This window comes from Bos mutus, chromosome 1 (assembly GCF_027580195.1).
Source record: "Bos mutus isolate GX-2022 chromosome 1, NWIPB_WYAK_1.1, whole genome shotgun sequence".
NCBI classification, from domain to species: domain Eukaryota; kingdom Metazoa; phylum Chordata; class Mammalia; order Artiodactyla; family Bovidae; genus Bos; species Bos mutus.
The window spans coordinates 98,826,477-98,846,116 of record NC_091617.1 but is presented as its reverse complement, the minus strand read 5'-3'; the positions used below and the strand labels follow the sequence as shown (position 1 = coordinate 98,846,116).

The 19,640-nt window shown below is 41.2% G+C and overlaps 1 protein-coding gene across 2 annotated transcripts in view; it reads right to left on the bottom strand.

Annotated features, from left to right (window-relative positions):
- Positions 1 to 19,640, bottom strand: part of WDR49 (WD repeat domain 49) — a 169,179-nt gene that overhangs the window by 7,055 nt on the left and 142,484 nt on the right. The gene's annotated exons all lie outside the window — the stretch shown is intronic.

The window sequence follows — 19,640 nt, the reverse complement described above, 5'->3', positions numbered from 1 at the left end:
TCAAAAACGACAGAATGATCTCTGTTCATTTCCAAGGCAAACCATTCAATATCACAGTAATCCAAGCCTATGCCCCAACCAGTAACGCTGAAGAAGCTGAAGTTGAACGGTTCTATGAAGACCTACAAGATCTTTTAGAACTAACACCCAAAAGGTATGTCCTTTTCATTATAGGGGACTGGAATGCAAAAGTAGGAAGTCAAGAAACACCGGAGTAACAGACAAATTTGGCCTTGGAATATGGAATGAAGCAGGGCAAAGGCTAATAGAGTTTTGCCAAGAGAACACACTGGTCATAGCAAACACCCTCGTCTCACAACATAAAAGAAGACTCTACACATGGACATCACCAGATGGTCAGCATCAAAATCAGATTGATTATATTTCTTGCAGCCAAAGATGGAGAACCTCTACACAGTCAGCAAAAACAAGACTGGGAGCTGACTGTGGCTCAGATCATGAACTCTTTCCTTATTGCCAAATTCAGACTTAAATTGAAGAAAGTAGGAAAACCACTAGACCATTCAGTTCAGTTCAGTTCAGTCGCTCAGGCATGTCTGACTCTTTGCAACCCCATGAATTGCAGCACACCAGGCCTCCCTGTCCATCACCAACTCCCAGAGTTCACTCAAACTCACATCCATTGAGTCAGTGATGCCATCCAGTCATCTCATCTTCTGTTGTCCCCTTCTGCTCCTGCCCCCAATCCCTCCCAGCATCAGGGTCTTTTCCAGTGAGTCAACTCTTCGCATGAGCTAGCCAAAGTATTGGAGTTTCAGCTTCAGCATCAGTCCTTCCAATGAACACCCAGGACTAGTCTCTTTTAGGATGGACTAGTTGGATCTCCTTGCAGTCCAAGGGACTCTCAAGAGTCTTCTCCAACACCACAGTTCAAAAGCATCAATTCTTCAGCGCTCAGCTTGCTTCACAGTCCAACTCTAACATCCACACATGACCACTGGAAAAACCATAGCTTTGACTAGACGGACCTTTGTTGGCAAAGTAACGTCTCTGCTTTTGAATATGCTATCTAGGTTGGTCATAACTTTCCTTCCAAGGAGTAAGCGTCTTTTAATTTCATGGCTGTAGTCACCATCTGCAGTGACTTTGGAGCCCAAAAAGATAAAGTCTGACACTGTTTCCACTGTTTCCCATCTATGTCCCATGAAGGGATGGGACCAGATGCCATGATCTTAGTTTTCTGAATGTTGAGCTTTAAGCCAACTTTTTCACTCTCCTCTTTCACTTTCATCAAGAGGCTTTTTCAGGTATGACCTAAATCAAATCCCTTATGATTATACAGTGGAAGTGGGAAATAGATTTAAGGGACTAAATCTGATAGACAGAGTGCCTGATGAATTATGGACAGAGGTTCATGACATTGTACAGGAGTTAGAGATCAAGACCATCCCCATGGAAAAGAAATGCAAAAAAGCAAAATGGCTGTCTGAGGAGGCCTTACAAATAGCTGTGAAAAGAAGAGAAGCGTAAAGCAAAGGAGAAAAGGAAAGATATTCCCATTGAATGCAAAGCTCCAAAGAATAGCAAGGAGAGATAAGAAAGCCTTCCTCAGTGATCAGTGCAAAGAAACAAAGGAAAACAACAGAATGGGAAAGACTAGAGATCTCTTCAAAAAAATTAGAGATACCAAGGGAACATTTCATGCAAAGATGGCATCGATAAAGGACAGAAATGGTATGGACCTAACAGAAGCAGAAGATATTAAGAAGAGGTGGCAAAAATACACAGAAGAATTGTACAAAAAAGATCTTCATGACCAAGATAATCACGATGGTGTGATCACTCACCTAGATCCAGATATTCTGGAATGTGAAGTCAAGTGGGCCATAGGAAGCATCACTATGAACAAAGCTAGAGGAGGTGATGGAATTCCAGTTGAGCTATTTCAAATCCTAAAAGATGATGCTGTGAAAGTGCTACACTCAATATGCCAGCAAATTTTGAAAACTCAGCCGTGGCCACAGGACTGGAAAAGGTCAGTTTTCATTCCAATCCCAAAGAAAGGCAATGCCAAAGATTGCTCAAACTACCGCACAATTGCACTCATCTCACAAGCTAGTACAGTAATGCTCAAAATTCTCCAAGCCAGGCTTCAGCAATACATGAACCATGAACTTACAGATGTTCAAGTTGGTTTTAGAAAAGGCAGAGGAACCAGAGATCAAATTGCCAACATCCTCTGGATCATGGAAAAAGCAAGAGAGTTCCAGAAAAACATCTATTTCTGCTTTATTGACTATGCCAAAGCCTTTGATTGTGTGGATCACAATAAACTGTGGAAAATTCTGAAAGAGATGGGAATTTAAATGTATAAGTGAGATTAAAACAGCATAGCCTCGGATGACAAATTAGAAGGCAAATGCCAGATACAATTAACAAAAACTGGGAAAGTAAGAAAGAAGTTTCATTCTTGATAATTCAGTAACAGCTGAGAGACAAGGGACTTAAACCAACAAGTCAAGTGATAGCAGCAAAAGCAAATTTAACAGAAGCACAAAAATCATATTACTAAATAAAATTGTGTGGTGGAAGAGGGGGAGGAGAATGAAGAAACATGTTCATTTTATCATCAGTTAACATGAATCTAATTGTTACTGTCCTAGAAAAATAAAGTACTAGAAGAATTATATAAACCTCTGACTATAAAGGTACTACCAATACAAATGTATAACAACCCCCCAAATAACAATAAAGAAAAAGATTACAGGTCCAGTGAAAACTTCAGCATCATGGGAGAGAGAATTCTCACTGAATAATGTTTTATACGTTCTAATATTTGAGCAGTAGGACCATACGCTGTTTTTCATATAAGAACATATGTATATGTTGATTATTTGTTTTTGGCTGCACTGGGTAGTTACTGCTTCACGCAGGCTTTCTCTTGTTGTGGCGATTGGGGGCTACCGTCTAGTTGCGCTGCATGGGCTTCTCCTTGGGTGGCTTCTCTTGCTGCGAAGCAGCAGCTCTAGATGCATGGGCTTCAGCAGTTGCAGCACGTGGACTCAGTAGCTGGTCGGGGCTACTGGGCACAGGCTCAGTAGTTGTGGCACCTGGGCTTAGTTGTCCCAAGGCAGGTGGGATCTTCCCTGACCAGGGATCGAATCCGTGTCCCCTGCATGGGCAGGTGGACTTTTATCCACTAGGCCACCAGGGAAGCCCTATATTTTGTTAATAAGACAAAATGCAACCTGGACCTACCTCATCAGCAAAGCTAAAAATGAAAACACTTTCCATTGCCCTAATACCAGCAACACAAGATGGTGTGGATTCCTGCCAGTTCGTAGTTGATTCTGTCGTCTGTGCCTGCAGGTAAGCACTGTAGCATCACAAGGCATTCTGAAGGCCTCAGAATTCTCCTGAGGACCACTGTGAAAGCCAAAACGTTGCTTTTGAAATAAACACTAGTATTTTGCTGAGATGTATCACAACTAGATGGGGAACTTTCATTGTAACTGACTGGTTTTGGGGACCATTCAACCAATAACGAACCAAAAGGCCTTTGTAAGTTCTTGTCAGGGATAATTTATTTATTTATTTTTGAGTTAAAAAACAAATGATAAAAAATTCATATGCAAGGTTGGATATCTATTTACTGGGCCTTTTTTTTTTTTTTTTTTTTTCAGTGTTACAGCTCTATTTTATTTAGAAGATAGCAGGAGAGTGAGAGAGAGAGAGAGAGAAAGAAAAGAGCGCACGCACGAAAGAGAGACAGTCCATGAGAAAGCGCTTTGGCTCCTCCTTTTATATGTTTTTTCCTCCACCTGGGCCTGCCCTATGTAAATTGGGCTTAGCCAAGAGTGCTGTTTGTTCTGTTTGTTCTGCCTGAAGTCTTCACTCTGGTCCTTGGACCTTCCTTGTCTTTTAGCCACCGCCATTTTGGACTCCTTTTCCCTATTCTACCTACCTAACATTCCCCCCTCAAGAGATTGGAGGCCCAATTCTTTGGGAATAGGGGCGTCGAGGTCTTTCTGGCTACTTCCTGCTGCCTTCTTTAAGAAAATGAACAAAAAATTACAAATACAAAATTATTCATAAAAGTGGCTATGTATTTAGAATGAGAAAATAAATCTCAACAAATTAATGGAAGCTTTGTAGAGCTGAGTCCTTTTCGTCTTCAGATTTCTTTTACAAAAGGCACCTGAAATATTTACCTGGAAATGATCCCTGCTTGCAATCTGACTTCCTCTCCTTACCCAGAACACCCTAAAAGTCCTCCTTGCTGTTGCTGTTTTTCAGTTGCTAAGTGGTCTCCGACTCTTTGTGACCCCATGAACTGCAGAATGCCAGGCTTTTCTGTCCATCACTATCTCCCTGAGTTTGCCCAAACTCATGTTCATTGAGTCAGTGATGCCATCCAAACATCTCATCCTCTGTTGCCCTCTTCTCCTCTTGACCTCAATTTTTCCCAGCATCAGGGTCTTTTCCAGTGAGTCAGCTCTTCGCATCAGGTGGCCAAAGTATTGGAGCTTCAGCTTCAGCATCAGTCCTTCCAATGAATATTCAGGACTGATTTCCTTTAGGATTGACTGGTTTGATCTCCTTGCTGTCCAAGGGACTCTCAAAGCCTTCTCCAGCACCACAGTTCGAAAGTGTCAATTCTTCGGCGTGCAACCTTCTTTACAGTCCAACTTTCACATCCATACATGACTACTGGAAAAACCATAGCTTTGATTATATTGACCTTTGTCAGCAAAGTGATGTCTCTGCTTCTTAAAACACTAAGTTTGACACAGCTATTCTTCCAAGGAGCAAGCGTCTCTTAATTTCGTGGCTTCAGTCACCATCCACATTGATTTTGGAGCCCAAGAAAATGAAATCTGCGACGTTTTCACACTTTTCCTATCTATTTGCCATAAGGTGATAAGGTAAGGCAAGGGTTAGTCACTCAACTGTGCCCAACCCTTTGCACTCCCAGGGACTGTAACCCACCAGGCTCCTCTGTCCATGGGATTTTCCAGGCAAGAATACTGGAATGAGTTGCCATTCCCTTCTCCAGGGGATCTTCCTGACCCATGGCTTGAACCCCAGTCTCTTGCATTGCAGATGGATTCTTTACCATCTGAGCCACCATAGTGATTGTAACTTCTAATATTCACAGGGGTGTTTGTGGATAAAACTTATATAACTTAACCTACATTAGCTTCACTAACTCCTTTATGTGGCAAAAGTCATGTCATTAACCTAACACCTTCCAAATGAATGGTCCTCAATTCATCTCGCTATTCAGAGTAACAACACCTGCTGGATTCATGGCATAATGTTTGCATATGAGTGAGTCTGCCATGGATTACGATACATGTAAGAAACCATTATCCATTTATTGAACCTCTTTAAGATTATAAAAGAATATCTTTAACCTTGCTCTGACGACTCGTTTTCATCACAGACTCTTCTGAAGACTCTTCTCAGTTATTCAACAAAACACTAATCTAGGTGTTGCTCTGCGAGGTCCAGCCCCGGCTGATCCAGGGAGTTTGAAGGGGAGACGGCTTCGGCAATCAGGATACAATAGCTTTAATTAAATATTAATTAGAGATATAAAGAGTAATAGAATGAGGATAGCTCAGCAGGAAAATTCAGTGGAGAAAAGAGTCTGAATAACTTGGTTTACGTGGAAAGCTAATAAAATTCCAAGGCAAGGAATTTACGTCACCTACATAGGCCACAGGCGTCCTCCCGTTCTCCCGAAGGAGAGGAGACACTAAGGCCTCCCCGGTCAGATCTTAGAAGCCCAGGCATAATTAGTAGGCTTGACGAGCCTCCACGTTCCAGATGGGGGTTCAGCCAGAAGGTGAGAGAAAGAACGACATGGGGAGACCAGTCTTTCGAGGAACTGATCCCATTTTTTATTTTTCCAGGGTCTGTTTTTATACACTGAGATGTTATACAAAAGTCATGCGAGGTCAGCCGTCCTGACTTTTATTAAAGTCAGGTGCTTCATACAGATGTATACAAAGGTCTTAGGGGTGTTACATCATTTTCTGGCCAGGGGGCCTGCTGACAATTTATGACCCTCTCCTTGTGACAGCAGTCAGTCAACCAGAACACTTATTTCTCCAGGGGTGATTATTCTTAAAACAGACGCCACCTTCCGAAGGCACCAGATAAAGTTACATTCCTATAGGGTGAGGTGTAGTGGGTTTTAATTAAGGAAAGAATTTGCTTAGCTTAAGGTCTAACATGATTAATATCAAAGGTTAATACTTATTTCTTCTATATATTCATTAATGTGTATAAGGGCAGGGGATGTAAAGATTTAGCAGTAAACATTGGCTCAACAAGTGAAAAACCCTTCACCAATACAATTTCTAATCAGCCCACTATACTTATACTAATAGTTTTCTAACTTCTCTAAAGAACCTGTTTTTAGAAGGTTTAAAGCATCTCGTGCCTCTCACGGTTGGGAGACTGTGAGCAATCACATGTGGCCAGACAAGCCTGTCAGGCAGGCTAGAGAACCTTCAGAGGAGTTTGTAGATTGAAACACTCCTATCACACCCAGGAATTATTATTAACTGGAGCTCTAAGTTAAGTCCTTCTCAGAAAGAGGTGGTGGGGGACAGCCCCCCGTAAAGTCAGAGGTGTAGGTGAGAGCACAAAGTAGTAAAATAGGCAGACTCTGGTTTTGGGTGTAGATGCTCGAGAATTTCCAGGGGGACTCCTGAGGCTCGATCCTGCCTTTGCGTATGTTGAGCCTCCTTCCTCATGACCTTTGCCATGGGTGGAGGTCCTCACTCCGGCTCCCAGCATCTCTGAAGAATTTTGCCCATATAAAATCCCTAATCAATGGACTCTTAGTAGGGAGATTATCCTGGATAATTTGGGAAAGCCAGACTTAGCCAGTTAGAAGACCTCAAAAGCAGGACTGAGGCTTCCTTATGAGAGAAAAGAAATGCCAACATACTGGATAAAGGCTTCTGCTTGTGCCCATGAGTTCCATGTTCTTCCTGTTTTAACTGCTGTGGGTGACAGCTTTAGCCTATGCTCAATCTGCCCATAATCTTCCTTCCTGACTCAGCCCTACTCTTCTTGGACTTGCTGCACCAGACTCACAACCCCATAAGGTGATTCCTTGTCATAAATTTCAATACATGGTCCTGCTACTTTGGCTTCCCTGAACCCTGACTGATACACTTGCCATGAAGTGTGTTGTTTAAGGCAGAACAGTTGTGAAGGGTGAAGTGTTCTTATGAAGACAAATAGACTGTTTGTCAAGGTTCTTGTGATTTGTGACTAGAATCTGTCAGATACTCCTTGTAAAGAAAATTTATATTTATTCAAACATACAGCTTATCTTAAAGCACCTTCAAGTTCCCATATAGGTGTCATGTAGAACCTCAAGCCTCAAACTTCTTGTCCTTTGGGCCCAACAACTTACTTGTAATCTTGGTGAGTGGTTCACTCAGAAGGGTTAGTAACAGCCAATGTATTTGGATTCATTGGGTCACATTCCATCTTTAAGCCTTCTAAGACTTCCTTCACATTTAAAATTAACCCAGGTTTATTGCCTAGGCTACATGGCCCCATGTGACCTGATCCCTAACCCACTCCACCCTCACCTCATGCCCCCTACAAGCATCTCTCTCACTCTGCTCCGGCAAAACTGACATTTCTGTCCCTAGAATACACCAACACTGTCCCCACCTCAGTAGCTTTACACTTCTGTTCCCATCCTTGGAATATTCTACCCTCAATTGTTTGAAGAACTATTTCCTCTTATCTTTCAGGATTCAGCTCAACAATCAGAGAAACTTTCACTGATGCTCCATCTAGTCACATCCCATCACATTATCTTGCTTTGTTTTCTTCATACCATTTGTTAATGTATGCATGCTAAGTCGCTTCGGTCGTGTCTGACTCTTTGCAACCCTATGTAGCCTTCCAGGCTCCTCTGTCCATGGGATTTTTCAGCCAAGAATACTAGGGTGGGTTACCATACCCTCCTCCAGAGAATCTTCCCAACCCAGGGATCGAACTCGCATCTCTTACATCTCTTGCATTGGCAGGTGGGTTCTTTACCACTAGCACCACCTGGGAAGCTGCCTTTTATCAATATCACTATCCAAATGTACCTTCTTATATTCAGTTATTTAGTTATTGCTCCTAGGTGATAAATTCAATAAGTGCACAGACCACGTCTGCCTTTATATCCTATACATCCTTAGCATGCAGCATTGTGTCTGGTATTTAGAAGATGGTTAAAAAAAAAAAAAAAAAAAAAAAATATATATATATATATATATATATGTTGAATAAATGAACAAATGAATGAAGATTCTCCAGGCTTGTAAAGGGCAGGCGCACTCCTCACGCTTTGAAATTCCTACATTCCAGAGACCCGAGGAACTCTGTTATGGTAATAGAAGGGTGGATTTCCATGTCGCAAATCTGTATATCCACCCACTAACCATAACACCTGCTCTTAAAAATTAACATCAAGTGTTAACAGTAAACATTTACAGTCTCTACTTCCTAGTCAGGAAATGATGACATTATACATTGATCACTTTATTTTATAGTTGGCTGCCCAATCAGATTTGTTAATAATGATAACCAAAAGGTGTTTTAAAAATTATGAAAATGAAAAATGTGGTGGTCATGAAGCTATTCAAACATTTTCATGAAAATAAAATGATCCATTGATTTTAATAAAGCAAAGTTAATCTTTTGTCATCTGATCTCCCCTTTGCCCCCTGGTTGAAGACTAACTATATATCAGATGAGCAACAGTGCCTTTTCCAGAATCTCACAGAGTAGGAGTCATGGGAATCACACAGTGTGCACCTCACAGATTAGCTTCTTTCCCCGTGGTGAGAATGCAAAATTGTACAGCCACTTTGGAAGATAGTTGGTCGGTTGCTCTACAACCTTACCAGCATTTGGTGCTGTCAATGTTCTAGATTTTGGCCATTCTAATGACTGCATAGTGATAACTCATTGTTCTTTTTTACTTTGAGTTTCCCTGATGACATATGATGTGAACCATCTGTTGAATCTTTTAAAAAATGTTTTTCACACATTAATGACTTCTATTTTGTAGCACTCAATTTATGGTGCTATCATGTAAGCAAAGATATAATAGGAAGGATTTTTTGTTTCCTTCTAAGATGTCTCTGAGTTTTGTGCTCAATCTGGACCTTCAGTTATCTAAAATTTCCTGGAATGAATAACATGTAGAAATCTCTTATTTCTTACTTAAATATTTGTTCAAGTAAGAAGATTTCCATAATATCAGATTATTTTTCTTTATTGATATTAGATTTAAGATTATATTATAAAGCAGGGTGGATTTTATATGTATATGTCTTACCTATAGTTTAAGAACTATAGAGAGCAATGAAAACCCAGTATTTGACAGTATTGACTCTAGCATATCCTTCTAAGTAGGCAGATTCTAGCTGAGTTCACTATTTTGGAACTATTTTTCCCCTCTTTGTAAATTGTAGGTTGCCATGGATATGCAACAGAGAAGGCAATGGCACCCCACTCCAGTACTCTTGCCTGGAAAATCCCATGGATGGAGTAGCCTGGAAGGCTGCAGTCCATGGGGTCGCTGAGGGTCGGACACGACTGAGCAACTTCATTTTACCTTTCACTTTCACCTTTCACTTTCATGCATTGGAGAAGGAAATGGCTACCCACTCCAATGTTCTTGCCTGGAGAATCCCAGGGACGGCGCATCCTAGTGGGCTACCATCTATGGGGTCGCACAGAGTCGGACACGACTGAAGTGACTTAGCAGCAGCAGCAGCATGGATATGCAAACTCTGTCTCATCTGATAGAGTTTTAACGGACTTGCTCCTGTTCCTTGAAAACACCAGTTTTGGTACCCTACCTGCAAGTTGTGTCAGAGGCTATTATCTTGTACAAATTATTAACCCCTACTTTTGAACTGTGGTGTTGAAGAAGACTCTTGAGAGTCCCTTGGACTGCAAGGAGATCCAACCAGTCCATCCTGAAGGAGATCGGTATTGGGTGTTCATTGGAAGGACTGATGCTGAAGCTGAAACTCCAATACTTTGGCCACCTCATGCGAAGAGTTGACTCATTGGAAAAGACTCTGATGCTGGGAGAGATTGGGGGCAGGAGGAAAAGGGGATGACAGAGGATGAGATGGCTGGATGGCATCACTGACTCGATGGACATGAGTTTGAGTGAACTCCAGGAGTTGGTGATGGACAGGGAGGCCTGGCGTGCTGCAATTCATGGGGTCGCAAAGAGTCAGACACGACTGAGCGAATGAACTGAACTGAACTGAACCAATTTTTCAGTTCTAGTTTTCTTCAGTATCTGACTACAATCCTCCAAACTTATTCAGTTCCTCTTACATCTGTCTAAAACTGAGAACTAAAACCTGACAGTCCAAGTCTCTAGGCTGCCTTGCAGCTCTCCTTTGCTGTCAGGACCTCCCGGACTTAGAAACAACTGACCTTTGCCACTCCCTCTTAACATCGGGCTCAACTGGTTCTGCTGGAGCAATGCCAGCAAGAATCCCCAAGAGAGACTTCTTAGACACTGTTTTGCCCAACCCAGAGAATTCATGATCACCTCTGGGTTGTCCAACAATGAGCGGTATTCATTCATCTTGAACAGAAGTAAGGTGGCTAACAACATTGAACCTTACCTGGATCCTGTAAAACCAGAACATGGAGGCAGTTAAGAAATGTCACACTCTCTCATGTTCTGGAAACAGATGACAACAAAAGACCACTCTTTTCTCTCTCCTTCTGCGATAAGGCCTTCTCCACCCTCCTCATAAGTCTGATAAGACTCGGATTCATTGAGATTCTTCGACCTGTCTCTGTAAGAGCTCAAGCCCCCTTCCTTTGTTGAGATATTCCTCTTTAATGAATGTTCTTCCTCTTGCAATAGCTTGAATACAGTTATCTCTTACCTTATCCTGTGCATTTTGTCTTTGACAGAACAACAACAACAACAAAACAACTCGCCCGAGGTATCACTAATGCAGCATTTCTTCTACCCTGGAAGTTTTAAAGATATTATAGGTACAATTTGAATGACTTCTGGGGAATTTATTGACAAAATCTGACCCAGAGCCACTTCTAAGTAGCTTCCAGTTTTTTGAATAAAGCATATCAAAAAGGAGTTTCAAGCTGTTTGAGAACCCACAGGGAACAACTTGGAAGCTAAAGAGAGATTGTGAAAGATGTTTCAACTTGAAAGGGAAAGAAAGAAAATACAAAAGAACACTGAAAAACCCAGTAGGTAAGATTAAAAAGTCACCTGGGGGTTACAAAGTGTTTGAAAACTGTCCCAAGTTCCAAAATAATAGTTTAGAGTGTTGAAAGTAAGTCTGGCAAAATGCCTCTCATCGTACAATCCCCAAATAACCTTCCAAACACTGTAATTATGGAGATTTCAAGAATGTATGTAAAATGCAGGGCAAAGACTTAAGGTAGACTCTGTAATGATAATGTGGAGGGGGGACTGTATTGGTGATTGAGTTTTTTTAAGATTTTTTGAGATTTTTTTTAAGAGTTTTTTTTAAGTGCCATTTATAATAGTAATTTTTAAATTCAATACCTCCTATGAAAAAGGAGATGAACAATTTTAAATGAAAATGATAAAAACAGGCAATATTAAGTGAAATAGCTGGATTTATAAATCATCATAAGAATAGGTTGCCCAGGGATTGTGATTTCATCATTTGAAATTTGAACAAGAGGGGCCGCATCTAGAAATATTAATAACATGGACACCTGCCTGAATAACATGGATTCTTCTCAACTATAATCCACCTTTTACTGGTTATGCAAAGCTAGATAAATTATTTAAACTCTTCTTCTATGCCATGGAGCCTATGCCAGAGACCCTTTATATAGTAAATAGGGGCAATAATAATCCCTATGTCATAGAGGTATTTAGTGGAATAATAATATCATCAATAAAGAAAATGTATTAAACTTTGATTAGGTGACAGGCTCTGTGCTAAGGGCTTCACATGGGTTATTTCACCTAATGTTCACGACAACATTATGGGGAGGGTAACAAATATGATGCCCATTTTTAGTTGAAGAAACTAAGGCATAGAGAGTTTAATTGACTTGATCAAGGTCATACAGATAGCAAATAGTCTTGATTTGAAGCCATGCTTATGCTAGAAATTTGGCCCTTACTATATGTTTATTGCTTTGAGTCTTCCAGATTTTATTCAAAAGACAACCATAACCATTGACACCTTATAACTTAGTAGGGATAATGGCTGTGATTTCAAAGGTTACCAAATAATGTGAAGGACAGGAGAGGAATAAAAAGCATGAATAGCCAAGGAACAGGGTACTATGCCAACTACCAATGTTTTGCTCCTCAGTTCCCATTCCACTCTTCACTGCTTGCTGTGTGATAATGGTCTGTGCCTGCATGCTGTCACTTCAGCCGTGTCTGACTCTTTGCCACCCTTGAATTGTAGCCCTCAAGGTTCCTCTGTCCATGGGATTTTCCAGGTAAGAATACTGGAATGGGTTGCCATGCCCTCCTCCAGGGGATCTTCCCGACCCAGGGATAGAACCCACATCTCTTAGGTCTCCTGCATTGGCAGGCAGGTTCTTAAGCACCGGGTGATAATGGGCCAGAGTCTTGTAAATGCTCTACTTTAACAGCTGGTATGATGCTGAGCTCTGTCACTAGAGGGCACTAGAGGGACACTGGATTTCTCTCTAAGTGGGTGCTTCTCTCACCAGCCTCCTACAGGGCTGCTCCTCCAGCACTGGACACCTACAGCGTGGCTTCCCAAGGACCCAGCTCCTCTTGTGTCTTCTCCAGCTCCAGACTCTTGTTATGCAAGTATGGCTTCTCCAGAACCGGCAGCTTCCCTTGTCGCCCTCTCAGGTGACTGCAGCAGAGTGCCACCTGTGTGCCACCATCCAGTGAATGACTTTCCATAATACCCCAGGAGGCAAGGGGAAGGCCACCAGTGTGATTCCTCCCTGTGACAGCCTCCCCTGCACTCCCTTCATGGCTCTGCAGTGAGTTCTACACCCCCTGTGGATGGGAGAGAATCTGTTAACAGATTTCTGCAAATTCCACCTGCAGCAGCTCTGCCATCTTGCCATCCAGTGAGACAGGGATGAACCCACTCCTACAAGGTCTGGGTCTCAGCCCTAGTGCACATCTTCCCCCATCTAACTCAGGCCTGGAAGTAGTGGCTGCTCTTTAGACCCCCTATTGCTGTGTTCTTTAGAATCTCTTTACTTCTTACTAGCCAGTGTTTTATAATGTGCATATATTCTATCTAAAATCAGAAGAAAAAATGAACTAAAAAATAAAACTAATTCTAAAATATGCCTTGACTGTAATTCTCCTGACTTATAGTGGCTTCTCAGTTATCGGTCTTTATCTTTCCTCCCCACTATAGTCAGTTTCTTGGAAAAGTGCTAGCTTTCCTTGGTTGATGACCCACAGGTGCCTCTGTCTCAACATAGTCTGAAACTAACTCTACACCATCTCTTCCTCCTATAAGTCCTCTCTCAATAACTGCCTCTTTTATTGACACAGTTATCCAGGCTAGAAACCTGACAATCATACATGTCTTAACATCTCACCAGGGCACATAATCCTTTCATTTATCTCTGCAACCCTTCTCAGATTAGTTACTTCCTTTCAGGGTCTCCTTATCTTCAAAATAATAATAGTTACCATTTATGCTTATTATGGGCTAGTCACTGCTAAAATTAATCCACACAACTCCAGGCACCATTGGTCCCATTCAACAGATGAGAAAACTGAGAATTTGTAGGTTATGTAATTTATCCAGATATAAACTAGTAAAAGGCAAAGTGAACATGGAAAAGCAGGTAGTTGATGTCACACAAGTTCCCACAGCTCTAATACATCCACTGCCTTCAGTTTAGCCCCATTATAATGTATCCACCACACAGTTTCCAGAAAGCTTTCTAAAATGCAAATCTGGACATGGCATTTTCCTGTTTAAAGATTTCAAAAGGAATTTTGTTTCTGGGTAGGATATAAGCAGCGGCAGGTCATCCTTCTCATTGGACTAGATAGAAGGAAAAAAAATTACAGAAACGATATTCTTAAAGCCATAGAGGGCTGTGGAAACAAAGATTATCAAATTAAAATACATGAGATGGTAGAACCTTCTCAGGTGAGCTGAGATTGCCAAATCTTTTCTTCCCTCTGGGGATTAATCCTGTCCAGGCACTGCTAAGAAACAAGTTTGCCACAGACAAAGAGACTTTTCTAAAGGGAAAGGAAAATCAGAAGGCTTTGGATGACTGTGTGGGTTGATGTGATGGACTGAAATCCAGAGGAACTTTGTAACTGTGCCCAGGGTTCCCTACAGGACTTAATCTGAGTGCTGGATGGTGTGGGAGACCATGAATTGGACTGGGGAGGCAGATTAACATTTCCCGCAGTCTTACAGTACTTAGAAGACAATAACTACACTAACGTGAGAGGCCTTAAACAAACATTTGAAATTGAAATTGAACAAAGTCTAACTGCAGCCATGACCCGGCTCTGACTGAACTCAATTCCTAACTGAATTAACACAAACCACACTTCATGCTCTTCGTCCAACTAAGGAAAGAAAATAACATTAACTTCATTATCTATAGAACTTTTACACAATTTCTGTCATACAATTAAAAAAACTGTACCAGAAAATGTACAAAATTATAGGACTTGCAAGAAAGAAATAAAATGTGACCAATAACCAAAAAGGAAAAATAGATATTAGAAGCAGATCCAAGGATCATCCAGATATTGATGTCAGCAGGCCAGGACTTTAAATTATAAATATGTTAAAGAAAACAGAGAGAGTATTTGGACAAAATGGATGACATAAAGTAATTTAAAACATAAGTAATAAGTATTTTCAACTGAGAATTAGAATATATATATAAGATTCAAATGGCATTTTAGAACTGAATATATGTATATATGCACACACACACACACACACACACACACACACACACATATATATATAATCTAACATGGGAAACTGATATCATAGGTTTAAAAGAATTGCAGAGGAGACAAGATTAGTGAATGCAAAGATAAATCAATATAACACATCCAAAATGAAGCCCAGAGAGGAAAATAAAATGGAAATATAAGAACACAGGAAACATTTGTGATATAATTAAAGTCCAAAATATGTGTAATTGCAATCCCAGCAGGACTGGAAAGTGGTAATTGAAAAGAAATAAAGATAATAGCTGAGAATTATCCAACATTGAAGAAAGATGCACTCAAAAATTCCTATCAACCCCAAGCAGTATAGATACAGAGAAAAGTGTATTTATGCCCAGCATGATAAAGCTGCTAAAAACCAAGATAAAGAGAAAAACCTTTAAAACAGTCAGAAAAAAATATTACATTCAAAGAAGTAACAATAGTATGAAGAGTGGAACTTTATAAACAGGAACTATGGGAGCAAGGAAGCAATGATATAGTATCTTTAAAAAGTTGAAAAATACTGCTATCTAGAGTTTTAAATCCAGTGAAAGTATCCTTTCAAAGTCAAAATGAAATAAAGACATCTTTCAGAAACAAAAAGCCTGGAAAATGATTAACCATCAGACCCATCAGACATTATAAGAAATACTGCAGGAAGTTCTGAATGAAAGAAAGTAATCTCAGTTGGAAGCCTAGTACCCCAAGAAGAACTAAAGGACACAAGAAAGAGTATTGTAACCTTTATAATAATCATTAAAAGGATAACACAAACTGATATAAAAACTGAAGAATTAATAGAAGAGATAAAATGGAATAATTCAGAACAGTTGACTGAAACATTCCAATGTCTCCTCATTTCTGGTAAAATAAATACCAGTCCTTAACATAGCAAGCTGAGTGCTCTATGCTTTGGCTTCCATTTGCCTCTCTAGCCTTAATTCTCATGTTCCTTCTAGAACCCAGCCATTTAAATGGGACTACACATAGCTCCCTAAGCGCACACCATCCATCTTGTTCATACCACCTTACCCTTGCATACACTGCTCCTTTGCAAGAAACATATACTCCTTTTTTTTTTTAATCTGAATAATATCACATTTAACTTTTACTATCTAGCTCAGGCATGATCTGGTTTCTCTGGAGAATCATCTATGAATCTCCATATGGTCCCACAGTGCCCAGGGCTTATCGCTATTATAGTCTCTGCTGTAAAACATAATTGCGATGGGGAAACACTAACTAAAACCACCCACCCAGGCCAAGCACCATAATAACCATAAGTCCTGGTAAGGAACACGGAACCAACACACCACCATTAACAGGGACAGTCTAAAGGAGACGCCAGTCCATATATTCTTCCACCCTCCAAGAATCCTTCCCACTGGAATCCATCTTGGCTGAGTGATGCATATGCCACCAGGAAGGACCTTGAGTCAGAATGATTGGCCAGAGGCAACCTGGAAATTAATCCCATTACCATAAGACCACTTTGAGCCAAATAGCAAGGCCGTCTTCCTGGGTTCCCTTACCCTCCTGCCCTCCACCTGGGCACACCTTCCCAATAAAGTCTCTTCCTTTGTCAGCACACATGTCTCCTCAGACAATTCATTTCTGAGTATTAGACAAGGCCCACTCTTGGGCCCTGGAAGACGTCCCCCTTCCTGCAACGTAATGATTTGTTTCCTTATCTATTTCCCCAACTAATCGTCAAGAACTTTGAAGGCTGTCCCTCTACATGTCAGCTCTGTCCCTTCACCATCCAGCACAAGTGCCAGCAGAGAAGGCATTCAGTATTCACCAGGGAGGCTAAATACACACATGAGCAGACATGATTTCTATATCAGCTAGTTGAAGACCATTATTATGCAGAGCATGGTCCAATCCTGGAGCATTCTCCAGACCTTTGTTTCTAACTAGCACACCAGTACCTCAAACTCAACACCTTCCAAACTCAACTCTGTTCATCTGTGTCAAACTCAGTCACCATGACACTGTCTGAGTTACCCACTGCAGCCAGCTTGAAATCATTTGGACGTCTGCCCTACTTCACTCCTGATTTCCTTACGTTTTTCCTTACGTTTCTTTGGTCTAGACTTCCTCTTGTCCTTCCTCACCCTTTGAACTCCTACCCATTTTAAGTCCACAGGGTCTTCCCTGTAGCTCAAATGGTAAAGAATCTGCCTGCAATGCAGGAGACCTGGGTTCAATCTCTGGGTCAGGAAGATTCTGTGGAAAAAGGAATGGCAATCCACTCCAGTATTCTTGCCAGGAGCATCTCATGGACAGAGGAGCCTGGCAGGCTATAGTCCATGGGATTGCAAAGAATTGGACACTACTGAGCGACTAACACCACTACTCAGAGGAAATTTGAACTAATTCCTTCTTATGCCCCATGTGTACTAAGTCACCTCAGTCATATCCAACTCTTTGGGATCCCATGGACTGTAGCCTGCCAGGCTCCTCTATTCATGGGATTCTCCAGGCAAGAATATTGGAGTGGATTGGCCATTTTCTCCTTCAGGGGATCTTCCTGACCCGGGGATCGAACCTGCTTCTCTTACATCTCTTGTATTAGCAGGTGGGTTCTTTACCACTAATGCCACCTGGGGAGCATTATGCCCCAGGCAGGTGGCTCAGACAGTAAAGAATCTGCCTGCAATGCAGGAGACCTGGGTTCGACCCCTAGGTTCCATCCCATGGACAGAAGAGCCTGCCGGGCTACAGTCCATGGGATCACCAAGAGTCGGGCATGAGTGAGCAAATAAGCACAACACAGCACAGACTTAATCTGCCTTCTTGCCTGGTACAGAACCCATTTGTGGTGTCATGCGTCATGTGTTCGGTCACCCTCAATAGTTTATATCTGTCTCTCTCAAGTTGATGAAACTTTTTCAAAAAGGAACTGTTTCCTTGCCGAGAAAGCAGATGAGTAGAAATATTTAGAAGAGAGCAAAGAAAGAAAAGCTGAAGAATAAAATAGAAAAGCAAAAGAAAGAAAGCATCTTTTTTAAATCGTGTGGAAATTACAGGAAAACATATTAAGATATCTGGGAGAAAAAATTCTCTTTGAACTTTGAAAATGTACTTGTCAAAGTACTTCTTTGCACTTTTGGTATTTCCAACCAGTCATTCACCCCAACCTTCCCTTACACATCCTCCCTGCCCATGAGGAGCAGTTGTCTGAAAACAAAGGAGAATTTTCCTGCTGCAGAATGTGCTGCTGCTGCTGCTAAGTCACTTCAGTAGTGTCCGACTCTGTGCGACCTCACAGACGGCAAGGCTCCTCAAAAACACAGGAGCTCCCAGATCTGAGAAGAGTCATTTGCTGCGCTCATCATTTCTTTCTCCTACTTCGTGGCTCTCAGGTTTCTGCATTCTCCCTCTCCTATTTCTCTTGCCTCAATTCTAACTCTGCTCCATCTTGGTTTCCTCCTGGGTACATGTTCTACGCCTGGACTGCCTTTACACTTTGTTCTGGCTCCCTGGATCTTTTCTTACTCGCTGTTCCCCAAATTCTCTTCCGTCTGTGACTCAGCAGGATGAGATAAGTCCTCCCATGTTTATTCTTGAAAATGAATCATCCTGGGGAAAAAGCAATTGGCTGATAGACTGAAAGCCCTGTCGGATGAACTAAAGGTTATTTAAAGCCCTACCATTTATGGATTCATGTTTTTAAAAGGAAATGAGCAGGTATCATAGATGATCCTCCTGAGAGCAAATAAACGCTAGATTTAGAAAAGAGAAACTGCGAAAAAGCAAAGGAAGCTGATAATAATTAGAGTGGAAATACCGTGGTGAGGAATGGCAGCTGTACCTTGCTTCCAAGGGGAATTAAAAAAAAAAACAAAAAAAACACACATTTTGACCAGCTGTAATAGGGAAGCAAGCAGAGACAAGAGGCTTAAACTTCCTCAAGTGTAAGCATAAACACCTCCCTCCTTATTTCTCAAGGATGATGTTGAACCCCAATCGCAGAGGATTTGAAAAGTTTAGAAACCACAGATCTCAGATGGTTAGAGTGCAGTTCTGATCTTTTAACTACTACAGGCTGAAAATGTCTCTTTTCATTAATTATTTTAAATGAGTTCCCTGTGGTGTCCATATGCTTTCCGAGTGCCTCGCTGAGTAGCAGGTTGTATCGCCTGCACTCCCGTTGTGCCCCTCTTTGCGGGTAGGATGTTTATACAGAATTACTCTTTAAATTCTTGGAAACTTGGAAGCCTATAACAATCTGAAAAAAAATAGAGCATTCTTTTGCACATCTTGTTTCCAAATGTTCAGAGCCCATTCACTTCTATGTTCTGAGATAAGCTTTCTTTTCCTCTCATCCTATTAGCCTAGTGTTGCAGCTGGAAGGCTCTAAAACAATACACTTTAAGTAGCCGCCATTTATAGAGTTTCACATGAAAAGAACAAACCCAGATTGGCAGAGATTCTGTTCAGAAGCAGCCTTAGGATGTCTCTTTCTCTGGTATCAGATTTGAAAATTCAGATTACTGGGGGGGAAAGGTTCTTATTCATAGCAGAATCATATTGTTTATGGCTTTCTGACTTCAGAAAAGTGGCAAAATAAAAATATTCCTTTTGTGTATTTCAGCCCATTAGCTTGTCCTTTCTGTGAGCACTGACCAGCAACTAAGCTATAAATCTTAATAGTCAAACCACACTTCATTTC